We start from the raw sequence: 17,645 nt of genomic DNA on the forward strand, positions 1-17,645 counted from the left end.
CGGCTGCTTTTGCACTAAATTATGCACACCTCGAGACCAGGGGCCGTGACCGTGACGGTGTACCTACACAGCACCTGGTACAGGGCTAGGCGCGGAGTCGGTGCTCAGTAAACCCTCGCTGAGTTGAATTAATTTGGAAAAATCACTCAGGGTAAGATCTCTTGCTCGAGGCGCGGATGAATGATTCATGGAGTGGTTCTTTGCATTCTTTACCTTACAGTCACGGCGCGCCGAGTATCCAGCTGCCCGGCACATACCTGTGGAATCGAAACGCACCTCCGCCGCCCGCCTCCAGCGTGCGGGGTTAGCCCTATGGGGCAGGTTTCCCCCTCGCGTCCGCACGTCCGCTGGCGAGCTGGGGCGGGGGGGTGGGGGGCGGGGGGCGGCTCCCGCTCGTCTGCAGGGGGCGGGGTTCGGAGGGAACTCGGCCGGCCCTCTTGCCCGCCCCCTCCTCGGCAAGGCGGAAGCCCCGCCCCCGGCCGCGCGCTCGCGCAGGCGGCGCGTGCCCGCCCCCCGCCCTGCGCCCTCGCGCCCTCGCGCCCTCGCGCCGGGGGCGGGCTTGCTGCGCGTGCCGGGCGGGGAAACGGCGCGAGCAGAGCGCCTGAGAACGTTCGCTGCGGGGGCGGCTCCGGGGCCTGAGCGGGCACCGCCGTCACCTCAGCCGCCCGGGCCGGGCCGGAGGAGGAGGAGGAGGCTGCGGCAGTCCGAGACCTTCTCGACGTCCCCAGCTCCGGCCGGGAAGTGAGTGGGGTGGGGGTTCGCGGCGGCGGCGGCCGTGGGCTGCGGGAGAGGAGCGGGGTGCTGTAGCCTCGCGCCGGCGAGGAGCGGGAAGGAGCCCGCTCAGCGCCGGGACCTCCGGAGCCTGCGGGGGTGCAGGGCCGGGAGCGGCTGGGACGGGGCTCGGAGAGTCGGGGCCGCTGCACCGCGCGTACGGCGAGGGGAGACGGTGCCGCGCGCCCGGCCCTGGAGGGGCGAGCCGAGGGGATGGAGCGGAGCCCTGGGCCGGCGCTGCCGGGCTCTGAGCGCCGGGCCGGGGAGGGGGTCTCCGGGATCCCGAGCGCACCTTGGCCGCAGGGCGCGGGGCCGGGGTGCGGGCGCCGGGCTGATGCTGCTGGAGCCCAGCTTGCTGGGGGGAGGCTGTGCGTTAGGTGCTGTTAGGGGCGCAGGAGGCAGGTCCTGGCAGAGGGCAGGTGAGGCAGTTAGGCCCTGGCAGAGGGGAGGGAATGTATTTCACATCACCTCCAAATACTACCGAGGCGCCTAACAGTGAACCTGTGCACCGAGGTCACCTTTGAAAGGAAGGTGTCCTGAGAGGAGGCAGGATGGAGCTAACAAATGCTTGCTGTTAAATTCCTGTGCCAGGCCTTGGGATTAAGAAGACCTTCTCGCATTTCTAGCAGACGTTTATTGATTAGCTACCTTGGGTTAGAGAACCGTGGTCAGCACTGGGGACACGAAACAGTGTAAAACACAACGGTAATTTGCTATGTAGGTGCTGACAATTTGGTAGTGAAGGTTTGCGTGTCGAATACAAAGTGGCATTGAATTTCACCTCATACTTCATTCATTTGAGGTCTTTTTTTTTTGGTCCTTTCCCAGTGTTGGGAGGTTGGAGCCAAAAATTGCTTGGTTTGGGGATAAAGCAGAAGAGTCAGAGGAGCTTGTGAGAGAAATTTGGGAGAGTTTTGAAGGCAGTTCTGCCTAACATTTAAAGGGGAAGAAGGGAAGAAGAAATTTGGAAAGAGAAAAGAAGTTCCCTTCTTTCCTTCCTAGAATTAAGCTCCGTGGCTATCACTGCTAAATCCCCAATGACGAGAACAGTGTCTGGCCCGCAGCAGTCAGGCAAAAAATAGTTATTGGATCAATGAATGAACCAAGCAAGGTTTTGCTGTATTTTACACGAAACAGTATTAATTACTTTGGTGTTAGGGATGGCTGATGGACTTCCTCTCTTCCTGAAATATGCTTTCTTTTCTTCTTCTTCTTCTTCTTCTTTTTTTTTTTTTTTAAAGATTTTATTTATTTGACAGAGAGAGACCGTGATAGAGAGGCAACACAAGCAGGGGGAGTGGGGGAGGGAGAAGCAGGCTTCCCACTGAGCAGGGAGCCCAGCGGGGGGTGGGGGGGGTGCCTCAATCCCAGGATCCTGGGATCATGAACTAAGCTGAAGGCAGACCCTTAATGACTGAGCCACCCAGGTGCCCCTTTTTATTACTATTTTAAAAGATTTTATTTATTCATTTGACAGCATAAGCAGGGGAGCAGCAGGCAAAGGGAGAGGGAGATACAGGCTTCCCACTGAGCAGGGAACCCAATGTGGGGCTCCCTCTCAGGACCCTGGGATCATGACCTGAGATGCAGGCAGATGCTTAATGACTGAGCCACCCAGGCGCCTCTTCCTCCTCCTCCTCCTTCTTCTTCTTTTTTGTCATCTAAGGTAACCCAGGTTTCTAGGTCTGGGGATTTAAAGCAGTGGCTAAGGTGGTGACCACCCTGCCACATCTTTATTGCATATTGGCCAGTGGGAGCTTACTCCTTGGGACACTGCTTCAAATCATCCAGTTCTGCCCTTCTCTTTTCTGTCACTATAGGAAGAAGAGTACTTTAGTTTAGGCAACATTATTTTTCCTCTTTTATCCTGGTTCTTGGATCTTCCATCTGCAGTAAGAGAATGTATCTCTGCTCTCCTGTAAGGGTTGCAATTCTACCTGTTGTCTGCCGTGGCTGGATTTCTGGGCTCTCCAATTCCCAGCTGCTGTTTCAGTGCCTGGGCTTGCAGTGCCTGTTGGATTACTTTGTCTGCCAAATTAAAACTTGACCTTTTATGAGTTCTATGAGGATTTTTATCATACATAAGTGGAATTACCTTTGGAGAGGGTTACGTAGTTAAAGGTGTGCTGGCAAGGTTTTTGAGTGTCCACTGTGCACGAGAGACAGATTTTCTATTTAGAAAATTAGACTTAGAACCAACATGGCGCTTGAGTGGCTCAATCGGTTGAATGTCTGCACTTGGCTCCAGTCATGATCCCAGGGTCCTGGAATTGAGTCCCACGTCTCCCTCTGCCCTGCCTCTGCCTCTCTGCCTTTCATGAATAAATAGACAAAAACAAAACAAAACAAAACAAAACACAATAGAATGCCAAGTTACCTTTTATTTTATGACTTTATTTAAAAAAATTTATGACTTTAATAGAAATCTTTTAAGGACCCTCATGTCCACATATAAAAAACAAGGGTAATATTAATATAGATTAATCTTGTGCTGTAAGCCTTGAAGAACTAAGTTAATTTCTCTTTAGTTTCAGAGTACAGCCAGCAGGAGTCCATCAGTTCTTGTTTGGGGGTACCCTAGTCCTGTAAATTTGGGTGCCTTATTCCAGGTTCTCCCAGTGATACTGTAATTTATCTGTATATTTATGTTTCTTTTATTTTTTATTTATTTATTTAAAAGACTTTATTTATTTATTTGACAGACAGAGATCACGAGTAGGCAGAGAGGCAGGCAGAGAGGGGGAAGCAGGTTCCCCGCCGAGCTGAGCAGAGAGCCCGATTCGGGGCTCAATCCCAGAACCCTGAGATCATGACCTGAGTCGAAGGCAGAGGCTTAACCTGCTGAGCCACCCCGGCGCCCCTTTATGTTTCTTTTAAAATCAGCGTTATGAATGTGTAGTTGACATACAATAACATGCCCAGGGGCGCCTGGGTGGCTCAGTGGGTTAAGCCTCTGCCTTCAGCTCAGGTCATGATCCCAGGTTCCTGGGATCGAGCCCCGCATCGGGCTCTCTGCTCACCCGGGAGCCTGCTTCCTCCTCTCTCTCTGCCTGCCTCTCTGTCTACTTGTGATCTCTCTCTCTGTCGAATAAATAAATAAAATATTTAAAAAAAAATGCCCAGATGTCTGTGTACAGTTGGATGAGTTTTGAAAAGTATATATGCTTTGTAACCACTCTCCCAATCAGGATATAGAAATTTACATCATCCCAGAAAATTCCCTCATGCTGGTTTATAGTCCACCCCTCTCACTTTACTTACTTCTAGTTACACAAGCATCAGGGTTGTGGTGTAGTTGGGCAGGATGTGTATCGCCCACCTGTAGGGAGTGCCCTTCCTAGCAGCATCCCTGCAGACGTACCTCCTGGAGTTGTCTCCGGCACAGTCTGTGGGGCTGTGTACTGCAGCGCTGTGGATGGCTCATGAGCACACACTTATAAAATACTCAGATAATACAGATGGAATGAATGTCCCCTTGGCCCACTCCCTTTTCTACAGAAATTGCGGTTATCAGACCTTTGCATTTTCATCTATTTATAGGTAGTACAGACAAAAAGCAGAATTTCCCTCTACCCCTGAGTTACTGACATGATACTGTACATTGTTCTGCAACATTTCCCCCCTAACAAAATGTCCGAGATCTTCCCATGTTGGAACGTAGGTATCTACCCGATTTTTCTTGACTAAAACATGATCTCTTATGTGGTATGTGTATTGTACTATAGTTTATTTAATCGTCTCCTCATTAAAGGCCATTTAAGCTCTTTGCCATTTCAGACATTGCCGCAATGAATGGAAGAAGTAGAATTGCCAAGGGGGTGCACATTTTATATTTTAATTCAGGAGATTTAAGCATGAAATTGTGGATCTGGTTAAAATTTTTTTTTTTTTAACTGCTAGATAATGTTCAGTTGTGGAGACTTAAATTACCGTTTTCATTCTTCGTGCACTGAGGAACAGACAGTTGTGTTACTTTGGCTGTTGATTCTTGTGTTGCAGATGCGTCTTGCTGCTAGTCTGAGGCTTGCCTTTCCCCATGGTTGGTAGAGTCTTTGTATGGAAGTTTAAGATTTTAATATTATATTTATGAAAAAAATTCCCTTAAATTCAAAATAAGGTTCTATTGTGTCTTTTTTTTTTTCCTTGAGATTTATTTATTTGAGAGTGAGAGAGAGCAAGTGTGCATTGGAGCAGAGGGAGGGGGAGATGGACAAGGAAAGACAAGCAGACTCCCTGCTGAGTGGGGAGCCTGATGCAGGGCTCAATCCAAGGACCCCAAGATCAGGACCTGAGCCAAAGTCAGGCACTTAACCAGCTGAGCCACCGAGACACCCCTGTGTGTGTTTGGTTTAAGTAAATTTTCTCTACTCCAGGTATGAATTCTATATTTCTATATTTTCTTCCAAAATTAAAGTGGTGCCTGGCTGGCTCAGTCGGAAGAGCATGCGGCGCTTGATCTGGGGTTGTGAGTTTGAGCACCACATTGGGTGTAGATTTAAATTGTAATTTTGTAATGTAAATTTAAAAAAATTTAAAGTTTTGCTTTCCATGTGGAATTTCTATGTGGTATAATGAAGGAGGCCTCCCCCCCCCCATTTGGATAACCAGTTTTTCAGCACCTTGTCTCATTTTTTAAATTGTAAAATATACATGACATACAGTTTACCATTTTAGCCATTTGTAAATGTACATTTGCCGCATTAAGTACCTTCACATTGTTGTGGAACCATCAACACTTACCGTCTCCAGATCTTTTTAATCTTCCCCACCTGAAACTTTGTACCCATTAAACACCGCCTCCTTAGTCTCACCTCTCTTCAGCCCCTGGCAACCGCCATTCTACTTTTTGTGTCTATAATGTGACTACTCCAGGTACCTCATGCCAAGTGGAATCATACAATATTTGTCCTTTTGTCTGGCTTATTTCAGTTTGCATGTCTTTGGAGTTCATTTATATTGTAGCATCTGTCAGGATTTCCTTCTTTTTTAAGGCTAAATACTCTTCCATTGCATGTAGGTACACATTTGTTCATTCATTCATCTATCAGTGGACATGGGTTGTTTCTATCTTTTGTCTGTGAATAATGCTCTTATGAACACGGTGTTCAAATATCTGCTCAGGTCCCTGTTTTCCATTCTTTTGTGTATATACCCAAATATCCATGGTTTTTTAAAAAAATCATATACATGACTGAATATGACCAAATTGGGTAGATAGTAGAGAGTATATACCCCTTCTTCTCCATGTGCAGTTTCTCTTGTTATTAACATCTTGTTTTAGTGTAGTACCTTTGTTATAACTGATGAATCAATGTTGATACGTTATTACTAATGTAAGGTCATAGGATATATTAGGCTTCTCTTTGTGTCCTTTGTGTTTTGTGAATTTTGACAAATGCACAATGTCTTGCATCATTAATGTCAGCACGTGACAGTTCATGTAATGTCGTCACACTGTCAGAATAATTTCATTGCCCTAAAAATCCCCTGTGTTCCCTCTATTCATTCCTTCCTCCCTCCCCCTGAGCTCCGATAACTACTGATTATTTTACTGTGTCTATAGTTTTGCCTTTTCCGGAATGACATACAGTTGGAAATCATACAGTATTGTAGTCGTCCAGACTGTTCTCTTTCACTTAGCAATATGCATTCAAGGTTCCTCTATGTCTTTTCTTGGCTTGATAGCTCATTTCTTTCTTCTTAAAATTTAAATTCTAGTTAACATACAATTCAATATTGGCTTCAGGAGTAGAGTTCAGTGGTTCATCACTTACATACGGCACCCAGTGGTCATCATGACAAGTGCCCACCTTAATACCCATCACCCCTCTTTCCCATCCCCCCACACCTCCTTCGTCAACCCTCAGTTTGTTCTCTGTAGTGAAGAGTATCTCAAGATTTGTTTCTCTCTCTATCCCCCTCCCCATATGTTCATCCATTTCGTTTCTTAAATTACACAAGTGAAATCATATGGTACTCGTCTTTGACTGACTTATTTTGCATAGTGTAATACACTCTGCCTCCATCCGTGTCATTGCAAATGGCAAGATTTCATTCTTTTAATGGCTGAGTGGTATTCCCGTGTATATACCATATCTTTTTTTTTTTTTGAAGATTTTATTTATTTATTTGACAGAGAGAGATCACAAGCAGGCAGAGAGGCAGGCAGAGAGAAAGGAGGAAGCAGGCTCCCTGCTGAGCAGAGAGCCCGATGCGATGCGGGGCTTGATCCCAGGACCCTGGGATCATGACCTGAGCCGAAAGCAGAGGCTTTAACTCCCTGAGCCACCCAGGCGCCCCATACCGTATCTTCTTTATCCACACATCAGTCGATGGACATTTGGACTCTTTCCGTAGTTTGGCTGTTATTGATAATGCTGCTGTAAACACCGGGGTAACATTTCTTTTTATTGTTAAATAGTATTCTGGTACCAGTTTCTTTATCCATTTACCTATTGAAGGACGTCTTGGTTACTTCCAGTTTTGGGCAATTATGAGTAAAATGTCTAAATATTCAGGTTCAGGTTTTTGTTTGGACACAGGTTTTCAACTCTTTTCAGTAAATACGTAGGAACATTTTTGCTGGATTGTACAGTAAGTGTATATTTAGCTTTATAAGAAACAGCCTCACTGCCTTCTGAAGTGGCTGTACAGTTTTGCATTCCCCATAATTAAAGAAATTTTTTTTTTTTAAAGATTTTATTTATTTGACAGAGAGATCACAAGTAGGCAGAGAGGAAGTCAGAGAGAGAGGAGGAAGCAGGCTCCCTGCTGAGCAGAGAGCCCGATGCGGGCCTTGATCCCAAGACCCTGAGACCATGACCTGAGCTGAAGGCAGAGGCTTTAACCCACTGAGCCACCCAGGTGCCCAAAGAAATTTTTTTTTAAAGATTTTATTTATTTATCTGACAGAGAGATCACAAGTAGGCAGAGAGGCAGGCAGAGAGAGAGGGGGGAAGCAGGCTCCCTGCTGAGCAGAGAGCCCGATGTGGGACTCGATCCCAGGACCCTGGGATCATGACCTGAGCCGAAGGCAGAGGATTAACCCACTGAGCCACCCAGGGGCCCCTAATTAAAGAAATTTATATCCTGGCACCCTAAATGTACTTAAAAAGTAAGTCTTTGTGAGCCTGTTCTCTAAAATTAAACTTCATCTGGAATGAATTCATATTCGAATTGTTGCTTTTGTTGGCTATCTTTCTTAGCATTATATTTCTTTATGTCTTTTGAAGTTTTGTTTACAGATTCATTCGAGTGTGAGTGCTTTTGATTTTGTTTTCCTCATTTCTGTGCTCATCCTTCTTTGGTAATACTTCAGGTGTTCCCATCGACTTTTTGGACCATAGTCAAGAAATCAGATACAATAGTGGTGGGTTGGGGGGTTCCTACTCTTGGAGATCATTGGGGCTATTTCAGATCGATTCACAGAGTGTGTGAATGTCTTGGTTCAGTTCCTGGTCATGAGGCTGTGTTTTTCTCTTCCCACTTTTCTAGGCCTAGAGTGTTATATAAACCGTAGCTCTAGGCACAGACTGGCGGTGATATTTTGTAGCTTCCTTTCAGCTCAGCCTCTCCTTGGCTTCAAGCTGGGAGCATAGCTCAGATGTCTTCTGTTTCTCCACCTCTGTTATTTTGTGTCACTGTCGCCCTGCAGAAGGTATGCACCTGCTTCTGCTCTCAGCATCCAGCAAGCCTATAGCTTCAGCCCTGCTCACATATTTGTGTATATGTTTTGTTTCTGATCCAAATGGAGTTTTATCTTGTTTTTGAGCCTGCTTAAGCCATTAAAAAAATATGTGTGTATATGTATATTTATTTTTAAGGTTTAATTTTAAAGTCATCTCTATACCCAACGTGGGGCTCATACTTACAACCCTGAGATCAAGAGTCATGTGTTCTACCCACTGAGCCAGGCAGGTGCCCCAAGTCACTTAAAAATATATTTAAAAAATATTTTAATCTATTGGTGTGTATTTGGAGTGCAGGGGATGCATCAAAGTGTTTACTTACTGGGCTACTTTGATTAGAAGATTTAATTGACCAGGCTTCTTTCTAATCTTCATACCACTTACTTTGTTGTTTGTTTTATTGCAATGCCTGGACCCTCCAGCACAAAAGTTGACTAGCAGTGATGATAATAGGCATTTTTATCTTTTTCCTGAATGAGAATGCTTCCAGTGTTTCACTGTTAGATACGATACTTACTGAAAGTTATTGGTAGATTTCTTTTGTCAATTTATGGAAGTTTTCATCTGTTCTTAGTTTTTTTTTTTTTTAAGTTTTATTTATTTAGGTAATCTCTACACCCCACGTGAGGCTTGAATTCACAACCTTGAGATCAAGAGTTGTATGCTTCTCCGACTGAGCCAGCTAGGTGTCCTGGTTTGTGTGTGTGTGTGTGTGTTTAAAAGTTTATTTATTTATTTGAGAGAGAGAGAGAGAGAGAACATGAGCAGTGACAGAGGAAGAGGGAGAAGCAGACTCCCTACTGGGCAGGAAGCCCCAGGCTCAGTCCCAGGACCTTGAGATATGACCTGAGCTGAAGGCAGACAGACGCTGAACTGACTGAACCACCCAGGTACCCCTGGTTTGTGTTTTTATTGGTTGTTGACTTTTTTTTTTTGCATTTGTTGGAATTATCAGTTTTCTCCTTAATATAAGAGGACAGACAACTTTCTGAGTTATAGATAACTGAGAGAAACATATGTTGTATATGATTTATTTGATAATGCATTTTTAACAAAATAAATCTTTAGAAACACTAATTTTGATCTTGAATTTTTGGATATCAACAACATTATAAATAAGCTAATACAGGACTGAAATGCTGTAATCATCAGGTCTGGACTAAATATTCTTGTAACTAAGCTTCACTATAATGAAATAGTCCTCAGTTAAAACAATTTTTTTGGTAACTTCTGGGACTCTACAGGATTTGTTCCACTCCTAGCCATTCCAACTTCTTCCTTGCTTCTTTTTGTAGACTCTACTCCTTCCTTTTAACTTTTCTCTCTGCTCTGTCTCCTCTTGCCAGAGAGAGACTTTCTTCTGCAAGTAATAATATTATTTATTATGAGGCTATAGTGTATCAGATGCTTTTCATAGATAAGGACTATTCTTTAATCTTTACAAGTTTGGAAGCTAGCTATGGTATCTCGAGTATAAGGGTGAGGAAACTGAGCTCAGAGAAGTTAAAACTTCTTTAGGGCCACACAGCTGATCAGTGACCTGGGTGGTATTGGAACCCAGGGCAGACTTCAAAGTCCTTTCCATGTGCTGTCTTTAAAAAAGACTGTTGGGCGCCTGGGTGGCTCAGTGGGTTAAGGCCTCTGCATTTGGCTGGGGTCGTGGTCCCAGGGTCCTGGGATTGAGCCCCGTGTCGGGCTCTCTGTTCTCTCTCTCTCTGCCTACTTGTGATCTCTGTCAAATAAATAAATAAAATCTTTTAAAAAAATAAAAAATAATAAAAGACTGTTGGTCCATTTCAATTTGAGTTTTGTGTTTTGGCTTAGCCACATGATTCCTGAGCAGGACGACAGGACTGCTTTGTGTCTCCAGTATGATTTCCTTAAGAGACTTTTTCTTTAGTTAGGTACTTGATTGCTTTGTCCCAGTCTGATGTTTTACATCTTGAGGGATTTCGTATAATGACTAAATCTTTCTTAAAGAAACATAGAATGAGGGGCGCCTGGTTGGCTCAGTGGGTTAAAGCCTCTGCCTTCGGCTCAGGTCATGATTCCAGGATCCTGGGACCGAGCCCTGCATCGGGCTCTCTGCTCGGCAGGGAGCCTGCTTCCTCCTCTCTCTCTCTCTCTCTGCTTCTCTGCCTATTTGTGATCTCTGTCAAAATAAATCAATAAAATCTTTAAAAAAAAAAAAAGAATCATAGAATGAGTAGTGTCCTGGGTAAGCATGTGGGCTCTGGAGTAAACTATTTTGGTTGGACCTTGAACTTATTTTAATTTTGTGAACATTATGAAACACTGACCTTCAAAAAGTTATGGAGGATAAAATAGTGCATACCTGTGTACACACTGCTCAAGAAACCGGGCTCCTTTTGAGGTTGAACCCTCATGTTACTCCTTCCCACTTGTATTCTCTTCCCCTTTCAAGGCAACTACTGTTCTGGATTCAATGCTTTTCATTCCTGTGCATATTTTCATGCTTTTACTACATATGGAAATAGCCCTAAATGTATATTATTTTGCATTTAAAATTTATGATAACAATATTAATTATTTGTGTAATTTATCTTTTCTCACCCCTCTCAATATTGTGAGACTCATGTATGTGGATAAAAGTAGCTGTACCACTCTTATCTTGGCAGAGTAGAATTTTATTTTTTGACTATGTCACAATTTACTTTTATAGTTTCCTATGGATTGGCAATTCGTTTCTTCTGGATTTTTTTTTTTTTTTTTGCTATTACAAATAATGCTGCAGTGACTATTCCTGCCACATTTCCTGGTGCACACATGCATGTCTTTTAGAGCATATACCTAGGAGGAAAACACTGGCTCGTGTGCCATGCACATCTTCAACTTCAGTGGGTATCACTCTGTTCCGCTCTGAGTGGTTTTACCAGTTAACATTCACAGCAGGGGTGTGTGGCTCCTGTTGCTTCCCTGCTCTGTCAACGCTTAGTGTTATTAGGCTTTCTGATGTTTGTTGCAGATCTGCTGGATGAACAATATAATCTTACTTTGGTTTTTAATATAGTTTTTACTGATTACTAGTGACATTGAATATTGCTGGGTGTTTTTAGTGGCCCTTTAGATTTCCTCTTCTGTGATTTGCTTGTTTTCATCATTTACCTTTTTTTTCCTGCTGCACTGTCTTGTTCATGTTGGTTTATAATTTTTACTACATTTTATACTAATATAGAAAGGTGGTATAATGGGCCAAGAGTTAGGGGTTCTGGGTTTCTGTTTACATTTCTTTTTCTTTCTTTTTTTTTTTTTTTAAACGATTTTATTTATTTATTTGACAGACAGAAATCACAAGTAGGCAGAGAGGCAGGCAGAGAGAGAGGAGGAAGCAGGCTCCCCGCTGAGCAGAGAGCCTGATGCGAGGCTCCATCCCAGGACCCTGGGATCATGACCTGAGCCGAAGGCAGAGGCTTTAACCCACTGAGCCACCCAGGCGCCCCTTTTCTTTTTTTAAAAAAGATTTTATTTACTTACTTGACAGAGAGATAGAGAGAGAGCACAAGTAGGCAGAGAGAGAGGGAGAAGCAGGCTCTCCACTGAGCAGGGAGCCTGATGCAGGACATGATCCCAGGACCCTGGGATCACGACCTGAGCTGCAGGCAGCCGTTTTACCAACTGAGCCATCCAGGCGCCCCTCTGTTTCCATTTCTTTATTGTGAAGTATAACTGTCACTTGGGACAAGACATTTATTTGGATGCTCAAAATCTGGGGTCTGGGTTAGGTCATTTCTAAGTCCTCCCATTCTGATTCTCCATTGTTTTGCTTTGTGTTTTGTAGCTCATAAGCGTCACTACCAATATGTTAACTGAAATTAAAGATACGAGAACACGGAGAAGGAATTGTTAACATCTTGGATTTTGATGTGAAGGCTGTACACTGCTATTTGTTAATTATTTTAAGATTTTATTTATTTTTTTATTATTATTTATTTATTTGACAGAGAGAGAGAGATCACATGTAGACGGAGAGGCAGGCAGAGAGAGAGAGAGAGAGAGAGAGAGAGGGAAGCAGGCTCCCTGCTGAGCAGAGAGCCCGATGCGGGACTCGATCCCAGGACCCTGAGATCATGACCTGAGCCGAAGGCAGCAGCTTAACCCACTGAGCCACCCAGGCGCCCCATTAAGATTTTATTTTTAAGTACTCTGCACACCCGTTGTGGGGCTTGAGCTCACAACCCCTGAGATCAAGAGTCGCATGTTTGACCAACTGAGCCAGGGAGCCACCATTGCACACTGCTATTTAATTGGTTTTATTTTCTTTTCATTAGTTCCGAAGTCATTTGAAAAGGGCATTCTTAATATCTTTCTTTCAAAAATAAGTCTTCAGAGGGTCGCCTGGGTGGCTCAGCCGGTTAAGCATCTACCTTTAGCTCAGGTCATGATCCCGGGGTCCTGGGATGGACCCCCATGTTGGGCTCCCTGCTCATCGGGGAGCTTGCTTCTCCCTCTGCCTGCCGCTCCTCCTGCTTTATGCTCTCTCTGATAAATAAATAAAATCTTTAAAAAAAAAAAGGTCTCTAGGGATAAGCTTAACTATAGACATAACTAGCAAGGATATGTTTTCTGAAATATGACTGAAAACTAGAACTTTGCATGTCCTTTCAAGAGTGTACCTTTTATTCATATGCTTTTAGTGTTTCCTCATTAGGTAAGTAGTTTAGTAGCCGTGCCTAGAGCTAAAATTACCTCTTATTAACTAAGCAACCCATAGCAGGTTTTAGGAGAAACTAGGAGGTGTGTCTTAAGCACACTATTGGCACTTGTTTCTTCTTTCAGTGGCTTACTTTCTATCACATTCTTTCTCTGATTCTTTGGACACTTTGCATTTCTACCTATATACCTCCTTTCACTTTTGTTAGAACCTTTCCTCTATTCCAAATTAAAATATTGCAAAGGATTGATTACAAAGTATTTACTCTTCTTCCAAGTCTATGCCTTTATACCACTATTTTTTTCTTAAAGTCTATTTTATTTTTTTAGTAACTTCTACATCCAACATGGGGCTCAAACTCGTGACCCCAAAATCAAGAGTTGCATCTTCTTCCAACTGATCCAGCCAGGTGCCCTAATATTTCTGTACCTTTAAATAAATCAAAAGAATTGTAAATTAGGAAGGAGTCTTGCCTATAGAATTCTAGTCTATGTATCTTCCAAGAGGGTAGTTACATAACAAGATCAATAATGATAATAATAATAGGAGCTAATATTTATTAGGCTCTTATTTTGTGCCAGGCATTACGCTAAATCTTTTACATAATTTATTAATGGTTACCACGGCCCTGTGAGGTCATTATAGTAGCTATCCAGAGCTCTTTGTAGTAGCGGAGTACAGTTTTGAATTTTTTTTTTTATTGAAACCTAGAGACCTTTTTCACATTTGTAAAAAAGAAAATCTTAGGGTTTCACAAACATTTACTTTCCTTGTTTTTTTTTTTTTTTTTTTTTTTTTTTTTTAATCTAAAGGAGAAGAGAAAAGAAGAAGTGTTAGAGGAAGGGTAGAGAAGAATTTTCCTGAAATAAGCAAGGACGTTACTGCTCTTTCAGGGAAGTTTGACTGTTTACACTAAGTAAGTACTAATTAGTGACAATCTCTCTTATCTCTGATTTCTCATATAAATACGCATCCAGAGAAAAACTGACAGGAGTTTTGCTGGGAGACAGTGAATTTGCTCAAGAAGTTTTTTGTTACCTGGATGCTTTGAAGTAACTGAGAGCTGGAAGGGTTAAGACTTTAACAAAAACATGCAAGGGAAATGAAGGATATTTATTGACACTTGGGTGTATTACAGAGACATTCTGGAAACATTTCTAGAGGCTGCTTTCTTCCTGATAGTCTTTTCCTTTCGTCTCTTCTGCTTGCAGATTTAGTCCATCTCTGGAGCATATTGCTTCCTAGATAGGACGAACAAGGGCAGAGACGTTTTGTTGCACTGGTCTCCAGACTCCCTTTAACTGTTAATAAGAAGTCTCATCTAGCACCGGGGTTTGTGGACCTGTCTTTTTCTTACTCCTCTACTCGTCATATTTGCCCTGGAGGGGGCGATGTGGCACAAAAGAAAGAGAGTAGGCTTTTTTGTCAAATGGGTTGGTTGCCTAATTCCACAAATTACTAACTTTGTAACCTTAGGCCAAGTTAACTCACTATGTAGGCTTTAAATTTCTCCATCTAATTCTGCCACCCATGTTACTCATTTGTTCCTCAAACCTAGCAGAGTCCCATTTTCTCATTCTAGGTTTTTAAAATCTTTTTCAACTAAAAAAAATTTTTTTTAAACAGAGGTTTCTAGAGTGGGAGGCATGTGCAAAATGATCCTCTAGGTAGGGTCTAACAAAATATGGGCAGTGAGCTTTTACTAATATTGGATCCACAGGTTGACACTGTACTCTATCTGTATGTTTGGAGATAGAGATCGGGTTTTGTAAGCTAAGTAACCCGAAGGGGGTGGTACTGGGGACACCACAGCCTGGAGGGGCCCGTCCTGTGAGCTTCCTCTATTTGTTAATATGTTCAGACATATCAAAGTTCATCGCTGCCCGGGTTAGCGGTATTTCAGATTATATTATCTGATTTCAAGTAGATGAACCTTGTTAAAAAGACAAAGGGCTTAAAGGATTCCTGCAAAGAAATTGCAGGTTGAAGTTTCAGATTCAGCTGAAGATTGAATAATGCAAGGACATATGAACAACAAGAAAAATGCAGAGCTGATACATTTACTTATATTATAGGCTTGTCAGTCTAATGCAAAGTATAAAACAATAATGATCTAAGTGGGTTGAAGAGGAATCCGTAAAAAATTAATAAATATTATTTGATATATGGGTTTATATGCACTGTGAGTACATTGTATCTTAAGATATTCCCTAATGATAGTATGAGGCTACTGTTCTCAGTTTATATTTTAAGATTTTTTTTTTTAATTTATTTATTTGTCAGAGAGAGAGAGGGAGAGAGAGCAAGCACAGGCAGACAGAATGGCAGGCAGAGGCAGAGGGAGAAGCAGGCTCCCTGATGAGCAAGGAGCCCGATGTGGGACTCGATCCCAGGACGCTGGGATCATGACCTGAGCCGAAGGCAGCTGCTCAACCAACTGAGCCACCCAGGCGTCCCCTCAGTTTATATTTTAAAACTAAGCATTTGGTATATGAAGACAAACTTACTGGAAATTTGCAGTGATGATTATACTCATGAGGCAATGAATCTAGAATATTAAAGATTATTAAGTTAGTGATACATTTTTGGGAAGATTCTTTGGAGATTTCTTACTTTAGGAGTGAAAGACAAAAAGCCATAAACCTTTGCTTTCCCTGTTTCGGTAAAAGTAGCTAAAATACCATGTAGACAAATGAATAACTTCAGTTTGGTGACTAAAATGCATTCTTTTTTTTTTTTTTTAAAGATTTTATTTATTTATTTGACAGAGAGATCACAAGTAGGCAGAGAGGCAGGCAGAGAGAGAAGGGGAAGCAGGCTCCCCGCTGAGCAGAAAGCCCAATGCAGGACTCGATCCCAGGACTCTGAGATCATGACCCAAGCTGATGGCAGAGGCCTTAACCCACTGAGCCACCCAGGCGCCCCTAAAATGCATTCTTTGTTGGGATACTTACAGAAGACATTGCTAAAGATCAAAATAATAAATTTTGATTTGGAGTTTCCAAGAGTTCGTGTACATTTGGATAAAAGTACAGAGCTTGTGGTATTTGATATACTCCATTTCAATAATAAAAACATACGGAGTCCTGCCTCCCCAACCCTCCACCCACTAAAGAAAAGATTTATCAGAGAATATACTCCAAGTAAATGACTTCCCATTTCATTGTGAGCTAGGACCTAAAAGGTATGAAGAATAATACATGGTGCCCAGAACCTGGTCTACTAAATAAGACATAGCCACACAGAGCTGGTGTCCCTCTGCAGTCCGTCATTCTGCTTCCATCTCTAGAGGTGTTCACTCTTCTGAATGTGGTGATGCATGCTTCTTGTGCACTTGGAAAGAATTTGTGCTTTACCATTATCGGGTGGGACATCTGCTAAGATCAGTTAGCTCTAGTTGGCTGCTGGCGGTGTTCAGTCCTTCATATTCGTCTTGACTTTCTACTTGTACTGGTCATAGAGGAGAATCGAAGTCTCGAAATGGAAGTGTGGGTTTGTCCATTTCTCCTTTCAGTTCTATGCATTTTTGCTAAGTGTATTGTGAGGCACTGGGGTTAGGTATGAAGACATTTAGGATTGTTATGTCTTCTCAGGGAATTCTATATGATACAGGCCCAGCAATATGATGTTATAGATACTGTTTTATGCAATTGCTTTTTTTTTTTTTTAAAGATTTTATTTATTTATTTGACACAGAGAGAGAGCACAAGTGAGGAAGCGGGGGGAGAGGGAGAAGCAGACTCCCAACTGAGCAGGGAGCCCAACATGGGGCTTGATCCTAGGACCCCGAGATCATGACCTGAGCCTAAAGCAAATGCTTAACCTACTGAGCCATCCAGGCGCCCCTACACAATTGCTCTTTATTTTAAAGATTTTATTATTTTTTAAAAGATTTACTTATTGGGGCGCCTGGGTGGCTCAGTGGGTTAAAGCCTCTGCTTTCAGCTCAGGTCGTGATCTCAGGGTCCTGGGATCAAGACCTGCATCGGCTCTCTGCTCAGCAGGGAGCCTGCTTCCCCCCCACCCCCGCCTGCCTCTCTGCCTACTTGTGATCTCTGTCAAATAAATAAATAAAATCTTAAAAAAAAAAAGATTTACTTATTTGAGAGAGAGAGAGAGAGTGCCATGTGAGTGCAAGCCAGGCGTGGGGGTGTGAGGGGGGAGGGTCAGAGGGGGATGGAGAGGGATAAGCAGACTCCATGCAGAGCTAAGCCACATGGTGGGTGGGGCCCTCTGTCACACAACCCTGAGACCCTGACCTGAGCTAAAATCAAGAGCTGGATGCTTATTGACAGAGCCAGATGCCCCTAAAGATTTTAATTTTAAGTGATCTCTATGCCCATTGTGGGGCTTGAACTCACAACCCTGAGATCAAGAGTTGTATGCTCCACTGACTGAGCCAGCCAGCCAGGCGCCCCTATGCAATTGCTTTTTGAATCAGTTAAGAGAATAAAGGAAAATAAATATGTAATTGTTCTGTTTTTTAAAAAAAAAATTTTGGGGGCACCTGGGTG

The 17,645-nt window shown here is 43.1% G+C and overlaps 1 protein-coding gene across 7 annotated transcripts in view; it reads left to right on the forward strand.

The window, feature by feature from the left end:
* The first annotated feature begins 703 nt into the window (after positions 1-703).
* Positions 704-17,645, forward strand: part of LOC111154095 (dystrobrevin beta) — a 243,675-nt gene continuing 226,733 nt past the window's right edge. For all 7 annotated transcript variants that reach the window (XM_022513473.1, XM_022513468.1, XM_022513471.1 and 4 more), the window contains exon 1: positions 704-741. The gene's annotated coding sequence lies outside the window, so the exon portion shown is untranslated. The remainder of the gene's footprint in view (positions 742-17,645) is intronic.

Source organism: Enhydra lutris, unplaced genomic scaffold, assembly GCF_002288905.1.
Source record: "Enhydra lutris kenyoni isolate GAN:26980312 unplaced genomic scaffold, ASM228890v2 scaffoldscaffold35, whole genome shotgun sequence".
Classification (NCBI taxonomy): domain Eukaryota; kingdom Metazoa; phylum Chordata; class Mammalia; order Carnivora; family Mustelidae; genus Enhydra; species Enhydra lutris.